This window comes from Harmonia axyridis, chromosome 2, assembly GCF_914767665.1.
Source record: "Harmonia axyridis chromosome 2, icHarAxyr1.1, whole genome shotgun sequence".
Taxonomy (NCBI): Eukaryota; Metazoa; Arthropoda; class Insecta; order Coleoptera; family Coccinellidae; genus Harmonia; species Harmonia axyridis.
The window spans coordinates 54,729,495-54,748,965 of NC_059502.1; the positions used below are offsets into that span (position 1 = coordinate 54,729,495).

The 19,471-nt window shown below is 34.3% G+C and overlaps 1 protein-coding gene across 1 annotated transcript in view; it reads left to right on the forward strand.

Moving 5' to 3' along the window:
- Positions 1–14,510: 14,510 nt before the first annotated feature.
- Positions 14,511–19,471, forward strand: part of LOC123672236 — a 51,850-nt gene continuing 46,889 nt past the window's right edge. The window contains exon 1 of the mRNA XM_045606255.1: positions 14,511–14,813. The gene's annotated coding sequence lies outside the window, so the exon portion shown is untranslated. The remainder of the gene's footprint in view (positions 14,814–19,471) is intronic.

The window sequence follows — 19,471 nt, forward strand, 5'->3', positions numbered from 1 at the left end:
CAAACAAAACTGCCGCATTTGGAGTGAAGCTAATCCTCAAGTGTATGTCGAAACACCGTTACATCCAGGAAAACTGACTGTTTGGTGCGTTTTATGGGCTGGTGGAATCATTGGTCCGTACTTCTTCAAAAACGATGATGACCAGAACGTTACAGTCATTGGTGATCGGTATAGAGCCATGATCACTAATTTTTTCATTCCTGAATTGAACAACCATGATGTCCAGGAGATGTGGTTCCAACAAGACGGCGCAACATGTCACACAGCTCGTGCCACAATCGATTTATTGAAAGACACGTTTGGTGACCGCCTAATTTCACGTTTTGGACCTGTGAATTGGCCTCCAAGATCTAGTGATTTAACAACGCTAGACTACTTTCTGTGGAGCTATGTAAAGTCATTAGTTTATGCGGATAAGCCACAAACCCTTGACCATTTGGAAGAAAACATTCACCGTGTTATTGCCGATATACGGCCACAAATGTTGGAAAAAGTCATCGAAAATTGGACGTCCAAATTGGACTACATCCGAGCCAGCATATGCCAGAAATCATTTTTAAAATGTAATGCCACAAGATTATCTTGCGGATAAATAAAATTCATGTCAATCGAATAATCCATCGTTGTTTTATTGCAATTTAAAGTTCTATAGCTCTAAAAAAACACCCTTTAGAAGATCGCTCGCACCCGTCTACTCCTGATTCGGGGCGGTGGTGGACAAGTTTTCCGCTCTTTGCATCCCCGTAACTGCAATACCCTAATTGGGGTGAGTACAACCCCTTGATTTTTAATAGGGATGAAAGGTATTGCGATACCTCATTTTGAAGATTTATTGAGTACTATCTGATGAATTTCGCTTCAAAATTCCTATCGATAACGATATTCGGTCAGTTTAAACAACTCATAATACACTATGTCGAGCTGGTCCCACTAAATACTGAGCATGACCTTAGAACCGCGAATATTTGATTTGGCCGTCAAGGTGGAAGCATGGCCGGGATATCTCCATGATTTTCTGCGCTTGGGATAATCGTAATGAATCTATTTTTCATATATGCCTTGCAAGCAGCTGTTCACAAGCAAACAAACGCCGTTCAAAATATCTCGGCTTCAAACCGTACGCCACCCAATTTCCTCGTTTCTGAATCATTCTCATGACTTTCAGTCGTTTTGAAATGGCTTGTTGCGTCATGCCAATTCTTGTTGCGTTTGACAAGAGTCTTGATCAAGTAATGCCTCCAATTCTGCATCTTCGAATACTTTCTCTCTTTCACCGCCATGCTGTTCTTCGGCGTAAAAATCACCGTTCTTGAAGCGTTGAAACCACTCTCGGCACGTTCTCCACTAATAATGGCCTCAACATAGGTATCTGAGAGCATTCGATTAGCCTCAGCCGCAGATATCTTCATATTAAAGCAGAAAGTTAAATGACGAGAATGTTGCTGGTAAGCTGACATCGACTTATATTTCGATGGCGTTATATTTACAAATACCTAAGCATATTGTATGACATCTATGATCAATTAAGTTAGACTACCACTTACCGCTATAGCCATCTATTTCAAAACGGCGGAAGCAAAGTTGTACACCTAATAAAATAGTGGAAAAGACGTTGGGGTTGGTGATTAGTTTATTAAATGCTGAAAATGGGCTCCATTCACTTCCATGCAGTGATGTAAGTTTTGCCGACCACTTCACAGAACTAAAGTCGGCGATCATCCTCATTCATTTCCTGAACCAATCGTATCTTATAAGGATGGAATTATTTCAGGATTCTCATGATTGTTGTGCGTGAAACACCAAATACATCGGACAATTTCCTAGTAATCAAGGTCGGATCCATTGCAACATGTCCTAAGACAGCCACATCCTTCGCTTCGTCTCTTTCATGCACCCTTTTTTTGTTTCCGACTGAACCAGTAACGTCAAATTGGCAACTAGTTGCACAAAATAAGCAGCGGATACATTTTTTCCAGTTGAATAAAACCGCTGAGGTTCGCGCAGAATCGTTAATACTAAATCATGTATCATTTCTACCCTTTCTTCTGAGGAATACACCATTTCAATTCTACTACAAATTTAAGGTAAGCGACCATTGAAGGCGGGCCGGGCCGCAACGGTGCGGCGAGCATTATTGCGTACTGCGTCCCTTGAACAAGGCGGGCCGGGTCACATCGACGGATTTTAGCCGACAGTCCGAATTATTTTAATGGTATTTATTGGTGAATTCGTTATGCCCGCCACCCACGAAGCGTTTTTTCGAGCGTTTGGTAGCAGGCGTTCAAGAGATTCCAGTCGGGCAGTCAAGTTCATTCTCTGATCTACAGTCGTGCGGTCGTGTCCCGAGCTGCCCAGGGCCCCCGCAACCGCGCGTTCAACGCGTGCACCGCACGCGGGCGCCACTCTTAAGGGGCGCCAAAATCTCTTATAGACCGCATGAAAATCCGAAAGACCAAAGGTTTTTGAAAAAAATTTTTTTTAATTTTTTCAACAATTTTAAACGTTCAAAGACATCTTTTACACATCCAAACAAGTTCCCGAACGTCACAATCCCTATAAAATAACCTCGGCCACAGATTGCAATTATACGATTCTTTTCGAGTAAACAAATCATAAATAATCATCCCTTTGTCGGTACGGGATTTCATTATGGACCACCTTGCACCGGACGGCGGGCACCATTTCTTCGATCATCACTAAAACGCATATGGTACACATAAACAATCATAAATACCGAAGCGATAGCTTTTAGCCAGGGGAATTACTGAAACTTTCGCCACCATCTGTAGGAAAAATACTACATGTTACAGAGAATTTCTGAAACTACCAAAATCTGCTTGCTATGCTATAACAGCAGAAACCTATCCAAAGAATAGTTATTTTGTTTCGAAACGTTTAGGGGTTGATGTCAAGACTCAATACTCAGATAATTGGAAAGATTTTTATTTTGTGTAATTGTGGTTTGTTTTACTGTTTCTTGTTGTGATTAAATTAAATTTTATGAAATGGTAAGTACCTATCCACATACAGTATTAGCATTTCTATTAGTCTATAAAATTCGATATTTTTTTTATGTTTAAAATGGTGCACATCCTAAATTAGCCCATACCTATATACTATAATATTATTTTTATTTGCTTCAAATAGGGAAGTATTGTTTGTAATCGTGAAAAAATTGAATCGACTTTGATATTTTGAATTTGTTACCTGAGGCCACCATCATATTATGCTTAATTTTTTTTTAATATGCACCCTGGATCTGTATTACTTATTTGATGTTCTTAGCCGTTTGACATTCTGAAAAAATTATATTTCACCTTTGCCAAAAATCAATTATTATAACAGGAACAGGGTATGTGCTTCAGATCGGTCTTAACTTATCATTATTATTAATATTAACTCCGTTTAGGTTTAAAGACTCGGATTTAAGGTTTAAATTCATAAAAATGAAAACATACGGGTTATTCTCAAAGGGATGGCGCAAAGTAAATCATGGGTGAATGTCCTTACCAATTTTGGATCAAGTTTTTCTTAAATTCTAGGAGCCATACAAGAGAAAACGACCTTCTGGTGCAAAATTTCGAGAGCAAAAAAAGCTAGACGTCAACAAAGGGAGAAGATGGCTGGGAGTATGGAATAATATTAAATAATTATTAATAATAATATTAATATTTTAATATGATATTATAAAAAATTTAAAGAAGAATAAAGGTTTTGAAAACTCTGCAGTTTCATTACAAAATTCAAATTAAATGCGGTTTTGATCGAATGCTTGAATAAAATATTTAAAAAATGTATTATGCAACAACTGACAGCATAAAGTTCTTAAGGCATTCAATAAAGGTTGCTGATAGTTTCTTTAACCCTTCTACAAATAAATTCCTAACAAAAACTGAAACATTTTTTGCCGATTATCCTGCGACGTTTTTCTCCACTTCCCCCCTTTTTGGGGCGCCAAAATATTTTCGGCACGCGGGCGTTGATGACCCTTGCGGGGGCCCTGGAGCTGCCCGACTGTAAAATTATCCGAACGCTCGAACATGGTAGCCTCGTGAGTGGTTGCTGCAGTCTCACGTTCACCAGGCCGGACGGGTCGCACTGACGGATAAATACGCTCGCTGAGCAATCCGTCAGCTGATTCCGCCGCGCCCCGTCCCGTTGACCCTGTAGTGGACGCAGTTGCATACAAATATAAGCAAGCGGATTTCTTCGTCCCGGCCCGACCCGCCTAAGGAACGCCTACCTTTACAACACGCTTTGACACATGTGTAACGTTCTTAAAAATTCACGATAAACTAAGGTAAATCAATAACAAGATGATATTTTTTTGGACAAAACATTAACAACATAACTACTACATACCTTTGAATTGTGTCAAATACGAATAATATTCTCGAGATGAGTTTCACATCGCCTCTTTCACTATTTTCGCTGTTATTTTATTATATATGGATATTTCGAAGCGAAATTTTAGGGTCAGATACCCCGATACGATCTCCAAAATTAGTTATCGCAACAGCCCTCATCCCTATATTGAAAATCAAGGGATTGTGCTCACCCCCGTTATAGGGGTTTGAAGTTACGGGAATGAAATAAGTGGAAAAGTGTTCCACTCAAAACAGAAATTGATGGATCCGACCGATTTTCAACAACTTTTCAGTTCAAATTCACATTCATATCGAAATTCCATAATTATAGTACATTTGGCATCGCTGCCACCGGACTATCCCCTGGAATAAGGTGAATTTTTTAATTTTCTTCATTTGCCAGACTTATCTCTTAGGAAGATACGCTGAGATAGGCAACCTTGTTCGCATAGGATGATTCCAGTCCCGGCTTCAGGGTCGCCTACCTCGATAAACTGTGATAATATTTTTTAATTTTTTCTTCTGCTTTGTGATAAATGAGAACAGATGTGTAGTTATGTAAGGTTAGGTTAGGTTAGAAATGGTTTTCAATGCCAGGCGAACTAATTTTTATGCAGATTTCCACGTTTCTTCTCCAAATAAAGAAAATTATTTTTTTTATTATTTTTTCAGAATGTTGTCATCAATCTTCACCTTTTAGACATATCCAGGGGTCAACGTGAATTAATGGCATTGTCAAGAGTCATAACGTTTTTTCAAAAAAACATGTTTCAGATGAAGGAAGTCATATTAGTGTTGATATCCCACCTTTAACAAACAAAAATTATACGGCAGTTTGCAATTGCCACAGGGGAAATTGAATTCAGGTCCTTCGATCTAAAATTATCCTGTTTAGGTAATGCCGAACGGACAAAATCGAAATAGAGAATAGATGACGAATTCGCCATTTGTTAGTCGCACCTATTCATTTGAGACCATTACCTGCTCAAAATTTGGAAATTGCAGACATTATGACATCGATTCGGAGACGAGCGCTCAAAAACATTAGATAATATAATAATATTCGGCAGAATAATAGTTAAATTTGCCCCGAAGTCTTTGAACCTTAAAATATGAGTTTGCAGCGTTTTACAAGCACTTGTTTGATGGATAAATAATAATCAGATTAATAGTGGGGAATGACCTTTCTACATGAAATGTGAAAGCAAGGCATTTGAAGTTTTGATGTTTCACAACTCGCTTGAATGATTGAATAGGATCCCAGATAAATAAATGTATACCTATGCTTTAGTTTTCGATCAAGATTTTGTACAAGGTTTCATTATATCTGTTGAAATATTTCTTCTGAATATTAGATTTTGCGATATTATACTTGTATTATGTATTTTCTATTTTATAATTCAGTTACTGCTGCCAACACGAAATTGTTCATGAAGCTTTAAATTGTTTTTTATATTTATTTGAAAAATCTCGGCGATAGTAAAGGGCGAAAAAAATTCAAAAATTGAAATTATTCGGTGGATTTGTTGAAGAGTTATTGAACTAAAAAAATTTCACTCATAAGGGAATGTTTATTGATCACCCTGTATGACCGTGCCAAGCAGAGATTCAGAATTTTTATAATGAATTGATTCTTTGTGGTTCCGAAAATGGAAAAAAATCATAATGTTCACGTACAGGATGATCTAATATTTACGAAAATAGGAAAAGTCTGAAATTTTCTTAGTCCGGATCTGATTTACTCGAATTCAGAAATACTGAAGGAAGGCGATAGGAAAGGGTGACAAAACCTCAAAATTTGAAATTATTTGGTCGATTAGTTAAAGAGTTATTGAACTGTAAAATTTCTCTCATAAGATGAACATCACCCTGTATACCCCAACGAAGGCACTCAGGCGATTGAAACATCTTGATACGGGTCCTCCATGATGACCTTAATTCATGGTATTCGTTTGTCGCATTCTTCCCGGGACACCTTGTATAGATACAAAAGTCTCAACAAAATCGGATTATTGATCCCTTGAAATTTTTCTTTTCCAAAATTTTTTCTTGAATTGTACATAACTGGTGATGATTTAGTCAATATGAAATTTTCCATAAAGGAATATTGGGTATTTATTTTCCAATATATTTCTTGAATTTTCGATAGATCAGATGAGATGATTCGATATTTAGCACATACTTTTACTGGTTTTCATGGTGCTCTCTGAACATTACAGAATTTTCCTTTTCATTGAAATCAAGAATGTAAAAAAAATATTTGTGATTTGATATCGTCACCCCAAATCTTTTGTAGTTACGAAAATATTAGGTAATTTTCTTCGATATTCTTCTTGAATTTTCTATGGCCTTGGTTAAGCTATCAACCCGAAATTTTGCACTAAGATTGAAAATGGTGATTATACAGGGTTTTCCTAAACAAACGGAAATGAGAGATTCCTCAGATAATTTTAAGATATAGGGTTCCATTTTTATTCAAGTTTTTTCACATAGAATCTGCAAATCACAAGATATTCAACTGAAATTTGGCACAGGTATTTCAATTCAGTGTTTTCATCACGTTTTATGCTATAATTTCAATCAGTAAATGTACAGGGTGATAAATTTTGTGTAAAAGTACCCATTTTCATTTCGAAACATTTTGGTTGGAATATTGGTAGATTGAAAAAATTTTAAAAGAAACTGTAGTGTAATACTAAACTTTATGGATTTTGTAGTTTTGTCGTATTTGCTACCGATTTCGAAAAAAAAATGCAAACAATTCTCTCGAAATCCTCAGGAAAATCCAGTAAGCTGTGATGAAAAAATTAATTTTTAATTTTGGTGTTTATTTTCACGATAGGTGGCATTGATTCATAAAGATTCAATGAATTCGTCAATAAAAAAGTAGGACAACAATGAAACATCCTGTATATCTAAAATAAAGCGTTTTCGGGTACATGTTTAAAGACTTTTTATTCTTCTTTTTTTGTTTTAAGGAAAAATAAAATATTATTATGACTATTCTTAAAATATAACACCTGCATACACGCAAAATATGAACTTATTCAATTATTAATTCACGGATATATTGGATATTTTTCCAATATTCTTCCTTTAGTTTTATATGGTTCTGATGATGTAATCAGCTTGAATTGAAATTGAATTTTTATTTCTGAATAACACTCATCGAGACCTTCCTTTGTTTCCACAGTATTTTTTCTTTGAAAAAAACCAGTGTTTTATCAATAGGATATACGAAATTCGTTTTTATTCACTTCTGAAACAACAACAAATGGATCGTCACTTAACATTCAATAACCCATATTTCGAAATTTTAACACGCATCTTTTGAATCTTGGTAAATCTTGGAAAATAAAAGTTGGTTACCAGTAGCCTAATACCGGGACTTATTGAGTGATTTGGTACTAGAAAATCTAAAGTGAATATCCTTATTTCTTTTTCAACGGAATCCATTCCATTTTCCTTTTACTATGTTTTATCAATAAAATATTTCATCGTGCGCAAATTTTAAATTCGTTTGGAATATACACAAGCAAAAAATTAGTCTTTAGAACATGTGATAATGCTCTCATTCAATCGTCTTCTTCGCAGTTGCTTCTACATTATATCAACACAATGAAGATGATACTAACGGATAAATAGGCAAATAGACTCATAAATAATAAAATGACCGAAGGGACGAGCATACAATACAGATTGGATAAAATTATTCGGTCTATTCAAAACCAAGGATCACAATTTATTGCACCAATTTGTCGTGTAAATAATCTTCACTGGACATCTTCCAATAGAGCTTCTATTTATAGTCTAATATGGGGGTTGTTAGTATATGTGGTACCTACTTGATGAGAGGACTGGCATTTCTACCAAAAATTTATGGATATTTCGGCTCTGACAAGAATTAATTTCAAGATTTTCAAGTTAAGATAATTCAAGTTTTAAGTTTACGAGTTATCCATTCCGCTGTATGGTTTTAACTAGATTTATTGTTTATTTGTTTAGAAAGCTGAGTAAAATATTAAAAAGTTGATAATTACGATAATATGCTATACACTTATAAATACTATTAAGGCTAGTACTTCGCTGTAAGAGAATTTTATCGTCAATATCGTGGAATCTGTTTATTATTTTTCACTTTCATTTCAGGATCATATGTCAAGATATCAGAAAATTAAACTGATTCAATCGAATTACTTAACTTTCAGCCTTTAAAATTAATTGATTGTATTAACGTCGTTAGGAGAATCAAATTCATGCAAATAGTTCTTACGGATCGATTTTTAGTTTCCAGACATTCCAAAACAATAGCTTTAGAAATTTATCATGAACTTCCAAATCATTATACCTAATCGAATACATTCACTCAATCAGAAGGCAAAGTGACATGTCATGAAAACATAAAATTACCAGATAATTTCAAAACAATGTGTTTTTCGGAACTATTTTCTCGAAGTGAAGAAAAAGCATGTTAATGAAAATAATGAACGTATGCTTGGCATATTTGACAAATCATGGATTTAGAACATTCTTCTTTCAAATTTGTCTATTTCGGGTAAAATTAATATTTTTGATGAAATTTTTTGAAAATAGATATTACCAACAAGTCCCGGGTCGGATGCACAGATAATAATGAGTTATCTATATTTTCAGTAATATAATATCAAAAAACGTTTTTTTGTTTCAATTCGAATGCCCTTCATCTTAAAGATGGTGCATTTCAGAGGGTAAGTTAAGAGAACAGTTTTTTACATATTTTTGGACAAGTTATCAAATCCTGAAGTCCTGCGTATATTTCATGAAACGCCTTGTACAGCTACAGTAATCTTCATAAAAATTCACACTTCATATCTTCATAATGAGAAAAGCCAGTGATGATATACCTAGGAACATATCCTGCTCTATTCAACCATTTCAAATAAAAATAATTGAACTACAATGACACCACTAGTGCTGTACTACTTCTTCCTCGTTGCTTCAAATATGCATGTCAAAATTTCGGTCCCGATTTAGATATTGAAAGTTAAATAACACTATACTTGTTGTTATTTGAAAAATGGATAAAAACGAATTCCAAGTATTGATAAAACTATATTCTTTTATGGGAAAAAACACTATGTAAACGAAGCAATGACTTGATGAGTGTTATTCAGACTTTTCCTCATCTACAAAAATGGTAAAATAAATAATGATAATAACAAATATCTTTATTTGTCCATAGAATACACAAAATGATACATTGAACTGTAAAACCAATTTAGTACACAAGTAAAGAAATAAATCAGGAAATTAAGTTTACATCAGAAAGAAATATCAACATTTTCATTCATTCATTCTCATTTATGATGACCCTGTGTATGGTTGAAGCAATTACAACCGATATAATATTCATACTCGTCACATACTCACTCCTTAATAAAGACTACAAACAAAAAAAAAACATTATTACATCAAACTTGTATTCTTTATATCGATAATATTAACAATAGCAACTCTTGGCTGAGGAAGAATCAAATTCTTGACATACCTCTTATAAATGGGGTATGCGTTCAAACCCCTCAATGCTAAAGGTAGACAATTAAAAGTTCTGGGAGCCAGATATAAATAACAACGCCATCCCACAGTTTTATTCATTCGTGGGAAATAATGAAGACTCGTTGTACGAGTGTATGTGGTGTTAATTGTTTGTAACATTTTATGGTGAATAAATTGAATTGAATTGAATTGAATATACATATGTGAGACTTCCGTATTGAATAATCATGAGAAATCTCCTGACTGCTTTGTCGATTCAAAAGAAAAACCAAGTCAGAACTCTCAAGGAATAGAACTGCCTCAGGTTCAACAATCCAGCCTCCTAATAAAGAGCATCCGAAGAGTAAGTTAGAGTCCTTCGGTATATTATTTTGAGAATTTTTTTCTGTACTACCTTCAAACTCCTGAGTATCACCTTATGTAAGCCACTCGAAACCGATATGCCATAGTTTAAAACAGACTGCACAAAAAAAAAGTACAACATCCTCAACTGTTTCACCGTACAAATTCCAATCAGATTCCTGAACACTGGCAAGAGGGTTTGCAACCTTGCATCCAGCGTCATAATATGGTCTCTCCAACGAAGTGAATGATCTACGACAATTCCCAGATATCTTATTTCATGCTTTCGTTCGATAACAACGACTATGCCCTCATCAATGATCTGTAATTGATCAAATTCCACCACCTTCTCCTTTAGCTTTGTCCATGTTTCACCAGTGTACAAAATCGCTGTATTACCTGCAAACAAGACAATAGAGGCGTTCACTGAATGAACTTCTCACATCGTCGACTGAAACTCCTCTGAATCCAAAATTCTCAGACTGGCAAGGTTATGGCATCCGTATTTTGGGACGTGCATAATGTTCATTGGCAAAGGTAAAACAATCAACAGTAAATATTACATGAACGTTATTGGATCGATTGAGTGCATAAACTAAGAAGAAGTGACCTAAAATGCAAAAGAAAATATTCTAAAGTTAATACTCCTTGTCACAAATAAATGAATGAAAAACTTGCTCAAATTGAACCAATTGTTTACATTTTACTGTTCAAATCTATCTCCCAGAGATTACTGGATTTTTGAAGACCTCTAAAGAGATTGAAGCCCATTTCGAAAGCAGGGATGAATCTTTCTAAAGATTATCGTTTTGAAAAGTTAGAAAAGTGTATCACTGTTGAAAGTGACGAATGTTGAATGAAATGAAGTCGAATTTTTATTATATCAAAAAATCTGATTATTGTTTCCAGCTTTAAAAGCTGCGTACACACAAAATTTCATTGAAATCTTATAGATAAATTATGAGATTATTTTCGATTATCGACAAAACATTTCATATGAGTATAACACCGGAACCATAATATAACGGATTTCGCCCATTATTCGAATCTTGAACCTACACTCTTCAAAGTCTCTATCATCTTCTGTACATCTTCGTGTACAGGGTGTCCCATATTCGAAGCTCACTGGGAGAATCTCGAGAACTATAAGACTAAGAAAAAAATCTATGCCGATGTTTTACATCGGTTCAAGACCATAAAATTACCTCAAAGTTATCGAGGACATACAGCCGATAATGTGCGAATTGGTCATGGAAAATTTCACGAAAAGGATATGGTGCTGCATTCGTAGTCGTGGGGGCCATTTGATCAACTAATATCGTTTTCCATCGTTAATATCATACCTTCCTCTTCATAATCCAATAAACATTCATTGGTTTTTCTCAAAATATACTATAATTATTTTAACTCTCTAACTCTAACTCTAACTCTCTATAAAATGTACAGGGTGGGCAAATAATCGAGGTAAGCGGCTATATCTCAGGATCCACTCATCGTAGAGACTTGCGGTAAAAAGAAAAACAAACAAGAAAACACACTGGAAATTGTTTTGAAGTTCATATCTCTACCGCTAGGGGGCGTAATAGCTATCGTCGAGTAGAAAAATTATAATAATTTTACTAGAAAATGTTTCATATCAAGTTGAAGAAAAAATGTCATCACTGTAATCCTTGGAAAATTCTCTATCTTTTTGAATTGTCACTTTCCATTTTACGACATCCAATAAGGGTAGGGGAAAGGGAGAAATCTGACTGATTGAAATGCCTGTAACTTCAGTTTGGCTCAACATGTTTGAGCAAATTAGATCTCGTCTGAAAGATAATATCTTGTTGATTGAGTACAAAATATACTCATGATAAATTTGTTTTTGCTGCTTTAGAAAGGGGGCGCAATTTGGTTTTTCAGTGCATCAGTTGAAGAATATCTTCTTTCGGTCATAACTTCAGAACGCCTGAAACTATCGCTTTGCGACCTTCAGGTTTTTTCATGCAAATTTGATGCACTTCTGTTTCTGTTAATAAAATCCTATCATTACATTTGAAATTTCGGAGTAAAATGAACAAAACAATGAACTTCTGACTTAGCGCCCCCTATCGAAAGCACCAAAAACAAATTTATCATGAGTATATTTTGTCCTCAATAAACAAGATATTATCTTCTCTACGATGAGTGGATCCTGAGATATAGCCGCTTACCTCGCTTATTTGACGACCCTGTACAATGGGTGGTGGACATATTATAGCGGAGCGATGTTTTACTGACAAACCTTTTCAACTAAGCATTTCCTTCACATTTAGGAGTTCTCTAAACATACTTTGAAGAAAGAAAACACATATAATGGCTGTGTTGGGGATATATGAGGATGGTTTGGCATGGAAAATGAGTGAAGATATCGACGAAACAACAACCAGAAAGAAAATACTTCAACCGATAGACTGTTTCGAGTATCTTTTGAGACTCATTTTAACTGACCTGAAAGACGGCTTATGAGATACTCGTTCTTTTCAATATCGAAATGAAACATAATATTACATATTTTGCAGAGCCGTAACTGGGTACTATTGCGCCTGTGGCCAAATATTAGACAGCGCTCCAATTTTCGAAGATTTTTTTTTCATCCATTACCTTAGGTATTTTCTTATATAGTTTTTTGTTCATAATTTAAGTAATATATTTTCATTAAAGTTTTGAAATAATACACAATATTATACGGGGTGTGCATGAATAGTTGAGAAAAAATTCAGGGAGTCTTTCATATAAACTCCACCTGCAAGTTACAGCCCCCTAAAGATTAAAATAATAAGATAAGAAATGTTTTTTTTTGATTTGTGAGAAATTTATAATTGTTTTTTGGTACATTCATTTTATATTGGAAAAAAATATTTCCAACCTCCACAACTCAGGCGTATTAACTGTTGATATTTTTTCTCTCAAAAAGTGTGAATTCTAGCAAAAAATTAGTGGAGACATAATTTGTTAAGAATGGATCAATTTATCCAAAATTAATTTTCTTATTATGAAATATTAATAAAGAAAAAGTTATTGCGAAACAAGTTTGAGGAGTTGCTTTTTCTACCCCTTGGAATCATAGAGGAACATCACCAAAAATTTTTTTGAATGTATTCTCGCCCGCATAAAATGTCAGCTTAATTTCATCTGTGTAAATTTTTTTGGTTTTTGAGAAAAAAAATTAAAACTACTTTTCGGGCACCATCTTTACGGGGGGGTAACTAAGCGGGAAGGGGCTCAAAAAGAGTTTATATGAAAGACCCACTCTATTTTTCAACAAGAAATCACTCCCTTATTTTTTTTCGCAACTATTTGTAAACACCCTGTATATAATTATGTACTTATTTTCATTGAAACCATTGAAATACACATCTCATGTACAATATAAAGAGATGACTCCTGAAGATCTAAAAAACCGATCATTATAAAATTTCATCAAAGGAAAAAAACCGCACTTCACACAAAAATAGATGGTACCGTTTGTCGAAGAATTACCGACAAGCTGGATGAACCGCCAAAAACACTTGGAAATAGGGGTAAGCACGCATGCCGACACGCGACCGTACTATTTATGATCTGAATGCGGCACCTTTGAACATACCGACGCCCGACAGATATATTTATGACTAGATTACGACACGCTTGGACATAGCCAAATTTATATTATTTCATACCTTTAGTTAAAGTTTTGTTGATCTTGTAATTATTTTAGGCGTAGTACGCAAATTCTAGGGAAGACTAGAAATATTTTAAATGTTACCAGATTCCTCGGCATTGCGAGGCGTATATACCTATACATGAAAACCGATTTGTGATCTTTAGAATTGTTTCGTCTGGTGCTCCAATAGGTATTTTTCGTTTTGATATCTTTGGGCGCTTCTGCGGGTCTTGCGCCTGTGGCAAGTACCACCTTTGCCTCTCCCTAGATACGGCCCTGCTTATTTGAAAAGCTTTTAAGTAGCTTAAACAATTAACTCTCAATAAATAATTACAGTGATCGTTTTGAAAAAAAGTCATATCTGAAATCTATCCAAAGCAAACTACGAAGCTTGGCATGTATATCAACATCATCATCATCATAAAATTCCACTTCCGACAATACAGCTCACGATATCTCTGATGCCAACTAAGGAACGAACAAACTCCTAAACAATAACCGTAATTAACCTAAGTTCTGAATAGAATCGACAATCATTTTCTTCATGCACCGATGATGTTATGGTAAAACCGACCCAACATGGAGGGGCCATTCATTGTCTGTGGGTACCACCGGTACCAGCAGATTGTTTTTCTAGAATGTCAGTTGGTCGACCCAAAGGCTCAGCTCTTCGAACGTGCCGACACTCAGTAGTAGTGACGCGAAATTAGGTGAAATTACGACAGGTTGGCCATGAATTAACGAATTCGATTACGAACAGAAACAAGTGAATGATACTTTCTTAGTTCGGGTGCTAGCGATGTGCATCGCGCGATCGAACTAAACTCAAGTGACGTGCGGATTCTGAGGAAATACCGCTGTAAAGTGAGAGTGATTTCGATCTGGTCGGATTCAGATTACAGGTTCGTACTTACGATATTCTCTTTAAGGCCCTGCCGTCCAATGCCTCGTATCATCCCCCTCTATGAATAATTCTGTGAGTGGTTTTAGATTTGAATTAGCCATACTAATTTTTCAAATCGTTGAAAATTCAACTAACAAAACTATAGGTATACAGGGTGTCCCAAAACTATGGTGCCAAATTGAAACAAAAGTTTCGCCTCGAAAATAAATACCTAACACTTTTACAATATTTATTCTCATATGTCGTTCGTTGCAAGATGGACGGTGTTGGATAAGGAAAATTAAAAGTAATTTCTATTCATAACTTTCAGAATTTCCAAGATTTTTCAAGTAAATTTGAAAGAATTCGGGTGCCTTATTTGGAAAAAAATCACATTTTCATTTTCCACCAGTGGCATACAAGAAAGTCAACATGATCCATTTTCTCTCATAGTTTCTACGGTTCTGGTAAGATCAGAAAAATTAAGCATTTTTTTTGCAATTCCCCATTTTACTGGAAAATTTATACTTGTTCAAATCCGGAAAAACTAACCGTCTTCAATATAATTGCGCTTTTATGAATACAAATAGACTAGTAATGAAAAATTTGTTCAGCAAAAATTAATTTTACAATCCTAATTACTAGTCCAAATAACTGCATATTCAATAAAAAAAAAAAATTGATGACACTTTCACATGCATTTTTTCACCAAAGCTGCTTTCTTGCGGAGATACATGGTGTTGGAGCCCTTCAATTGGTAATAAATATATTTTGAAAAACAAAATCATTTGCCACAGTGCGGTAAAACTGTCATGTCAATTTATTAAAAATAAAAATAGAAGACTCTAGAAGTTATTTATTGAATAATTTCTAAAAATCATTTTATCTACTGTTCGAAGTGTCCTCCATTGTTTTGGATAAAAGCTCTAACCCTTTTGTGAAAATTGAATTTGAATTTTCTTAGAACATTTTCATTCAGCTGCATCCTATTCCTCTGCAAGAAAATAGCTTTATGAAAAAATGCATATGAAAGTGTCATTATTTCTTTTGGTTGAATATCCATTTGTTATTTGGATCAGTAATTATGGTATTGTTAAATCAATTTCTAATTTCAAAGTCTTCATTACTAGTATACTTGTATTCATAAAAGCGCAGTTATCTCGAAAACGGATCGTTTTTCCAGATTTGAACAGGTTTACATTTTCTACTCAAAAGTGAATAGGGAATGCGAAAAAAGCTTAATTTTGTGGCGTGAAAATAGGGGAGAAAAGGGACTGTGATGCCCTTTTTGTACGTCATTGCTGGCAACTGAAAATGTGGTTTTTCTTTTTCGAAAGAAAGCACCTATTGAACACAAACATTCTTTCAAATTTGATTGAAAAATTTCGGAAATTGTGGAAGTTATGAGTAAACTGTTTCAATTCGGCACCATAGTTTCGGGACACCCTGTATATGTACACAAAAAGACATTTGTGCACTCGTTCATTGAAAAAAAAATAATATATGGTTCTGATGACAAAATCATGAACATTCGAATAGCCGCTTTAGATAAACAAGTATAGTCAAATCTGTTACGGGAATATTTGTCTTTTTTCAGATAATTTGTTGAAATATTCTATGGTTCTGATAAAGACGAAATTTTGAATCAAGTTTGAAATTGTTATTATACATCTACACAAAGAACTTCAATTTTTTGGTAGTTTTCTTGCATGGTTTTGATGAGGCGATTGTATCAATCTTGAAATTGTCTTTATACCCACATCAAGGTATAGGCAAAATTATCAGAAGTAAAAATGAAATTTTGCATTTAGAATCATAATTTGGACTTCCATGTAGATGTAGAGGTACAATCTTAATTTCATGCTTAGTGCAGAATTTCTGTTCACTTAACCGGAACCATAGAAAATACAAGCAAACTATCCCAATCTTCTGACAATTTGACAACAGATCCGACTTGGTTGAAATTTTATATAGATGTATGTTATAATAAAAATTCCAATCTTGATGTTAACTTATAAGTTGATCACTTCATCAGAACCATAGGAAATCCAAGCAATATATAGAGGAAATATCAAAAATTTTCGTGACAACATATACAACAGATTTGAAATTTTTCGTGAAGATGTAACACTCAACACTACTCAAAATGGTTCGGTCCTGATCTTTAAAAACACTTTTTTTCTTGAAAATTCTACTTTATTCGTCAACAAATTGATCTTCAAAAGCGAACTCCAACTTTCCTTTTCAATACCTGTTCTGTAGAAAGATGCATCTTTGATTTCGAAATATAGGCTTCAATCTCGGCAATCACTTCTTCATTAGATCCAATTTTTTTCCTGCTGCAAGTGCGGCACCCATTTCGAGTACAGCTTTTTCATTGATAAATGTTCACGCAAAATATATATACACTAATAATAATAATAATAATAATAATAATAATAATCTTTATTAATCCTTTAGATTGAGAACATTCAATATAGGACAAGTCATTGAACAATTATATTATAGGTGGTACACAATTAATTAAATTCACTATCATTCAAGAAATCATTAACATGGTAATAACATTTATCCAGTAACATATTTCTTACGCTTTTTTTGAATGCAGAAATATTTTTCAGTTCTCCAATGGAGTTTGGTAGCTTATTGTATAGTAATATACCGAAGTAAGCTGGATTCTGTTCACAAATACTGAGATTATGCCTAGGTATACAAAATTTCTCACAATGCCGTGTGTAATACTTATGATAATCGCTATTCCTCCGAAATTTATCCAAGTTAGATCTAACAAATACAAGAGTTTCCAAAATATAAATACAGGGTACTGTAAGCAATCTATACTCAATAAATATGTTTCTACATGGAGTATATCTTTGAACACCTGATATTATGCGTACAGCTCGCTTTTGAAGTTTAAACACTCTTAAACTAAGAGAGGAACATCCCCAGAAAATGATACCATATTTTATTCTGGAATAAAAATGAGAACAATAATAGGTCATTAATATATTCGCATTAGTTAATTCCCTTAATCTATACAAAGCATAGCAAGAAGATGCCAAGCTATTACATACAGTACTAGTATGGCTTTCCCATCCCAAGTTGTTCTCAAGCCATACCCCCAAGAATTTAGTTTCCGAAACCTGCTGTATACTTTTACTATTAATTTTTATCAGAAATGATTCCATGCTGAGTTTAGTTCGAGGGGTAAAGTTGATAAATACCGTTTTTTCTATGTTTAGGTACAGTCTATTATCTTTAAACCAATTAACGAATCCATCTAACATTTTTTGTGCATACATTATGAGTTCTTCTTTATTTTTATGGCTACATAGGTAGCTGATATCATCGACAAACATTTTAATCGAATTTCTCTCATCTATATCTGGTAGGTCATTTACAAATAGTAAAAACAATAGGGGTCCCAATACAGAACCCTGAGGAACACCAAACTCTATATTTTTTTCTTTAGATCTTACACCATCTATCTCCACTACCTGGGCTCTGTTGGTCAAGTAGGATCTCAGCAAATTATTTACTTGCCCTCTTAATCCATAGGCTATCAATTTTTCGAGAAGCAATTCATGATTAACCAGGTCGAAAGCTTTACTCAAGTCCATGAATATTCCTAGAGTTTTCATGTTTTTACCTACACTGTCATATAGTTTGCTCAAAAAGTCGTGAATGGCTGTTGTTGTTGATTTATTTTTCAGGAATCCATGTTGCGCACTGTGAAGGATATTGTTACTAGTCAGGAATGAAATAATTTTATCGAAAAGAATTCTTTCAACTATCTTAGATATGACGGACAGTAGAGCTATAGGTCTAAAATTTTCAACTTTTTCTGTATCTCCCTTTTTATAGATTGGAACAATTTTCGCCAATTTAAGAACCTCCGGAAATACACCTCGATCCAACATCAAATTTATGAGGTATGCCAATGGGTGGGCAATCAAATCTGCGCATCTTTTCAAAACTCCCGTATTTATGCCATCCACTCCAACGCTATTCGAATTTTTTAGATTTTTCAGTACATCCCTGACAATTTTATCATCTACTGGCGTAAGAAACATTGAATGAGTCAACCTTGAGGGCAAATCACAATTAGTAGGCGTTTGCGGCAGTTTTTTATTCAATTCGACTGGAATATTCACGAAATAGTCATTAAAATAGTTGACAATATCCTTTGTTTCCGAAATAGTGTGATTTTCTATTCTTATTTTATTTAGTTTACGATTTTTGTTACTTTTATGTGAAATATTACTGCTGATGACCTTCCAAGCCGCTTTTGATTTATTTTCAGTTTGTTGAAATATGCTGATATTCTGCCTCTTTTTTGCTTCATTAATAACTTTGGAATAAATTCTTTTGTAATTTCTATAGTAATTTAGTATATTAACGTCATAGTTGCTGTCTAATAAATCACAGTATATTCTTTTCAATTGTTTTGATGACGTGCGAATGCCAGGTGTTATCCAAGATTTTTTGTTGTTGTGTAGATTTGGCTTGTATTTTCTGAGTGGAAATGTTATATCCGTGTAATATTTCATAGTTTCAACAAAACTCGAAAACGCTTCATTTACCTCCTGACATGTGAAAACTTCACTCCAAGTTTCTTTTAATAAATAAGATCGAAATCTATGATGATTTTGTTCCGTGAATGACCTAGCATACTGC